General features: G+C 53.1%; 1 pseudogene; it reads left to right on the top strand.

Moving 5' to 3' along the window:
* Positions 1–308: 308 nt before the first annotated feature.
* On the top strand, positions 309–452 carry LOC144756880 (5.8S ribosomal RNA; annotated as a pseudogene).
* The last annotated feature ends 498 nt before the right edge of the window (positions 453–950 follow it).

Consider the following 950-nt stretch of genomic DNA (forward strand, 5'->3'; position numbering starts at 1 on the left):
AACCTTCCCCACCATGCATGGAGGGTGCACAGCCTGGCAGTATGGCTAGGGGCTGTCGCCTAAGCAGAGACTCTTGACACTCAGTGGTGGAGCACTCACTCCTACTGGCCATGGCGGATGGCTGACGTGTAGGATGGGTGACTGTCCCTTGTTGCCAAGTACCTATTTGTCAGGTGTTATGTGTATGAATTGGGGTTTGAAGACTCAAGATGACTTGCCTGGGTATCTGGGCAGGCATGTGATGGAACTGCCTACTTCCCGCCTCTCCTGCACCTTACAGGTGGACTGATGTCATGAAAGTTGCCCATGACTCTTGATGATGGATCACTTGGTTCATGCATCGATAAAGAACACGGTTAACTCAAAAAATGAGTGTGAGTTATAGGACATATTGATCATTGCCACTTCTAATGCTCCTAGCAGCTCTGGGTTCTTTTCTGCTTTGAGGGTGGCTTGAAGATGAATCACCCTGGGGCCCTCTTAGGGCATCACTAGGGGTGTCGCAGGAGGCTCTATTCCCATAACCCCACCAAGTCTTTCCCCAATCGCCTGTTACAGAACGCATCCACTGGTCCCTGTGTGGACCTATGCCACCAGTGCACCCGGCCTCCCCAGGAAGGGCAGCTGTCTGGACTGCCGCAGGGAGTGAAACCTCCAAGCCACCTGGCTGATTGCTGTGTGTGGCCATCTGTGTTGTGCCATGGCTGAATGCTTTGGGTGCCTTCCTCTGCCCTGATTAGTTGCCGTCCTCAACCTTTAGTCAGGGTTTGGAAGAGGCCTACTCCCTCTGTAGGCAGCCACTGCACCCAAGGTGTTGGCCTGGATCCAAATACTTCACCATCCAACTTCGACCTCAGATAAGGTGTGGCGAACAAGCTGAGCCAAACTTTTATCTTGGTCCATGACCGGCCTTATGGTGGTGTCCCACTGCTGCTGCTCATTGGAGGGAG

The sequence above is a fragment of the Lissotriton helveticus genome, chromosome 5_1 (genome assembly GCF_964261635.1).
Source record: "Lissotriton helveticus chromosome 5_1, aLisHel1.1, whole genome shotgun sequence".
NCBI lineage: Eukaryota > Metazoa > Chordata > Amphibia > Caudata > Salamandridae > Lissotriton > Lissotriton helveticus.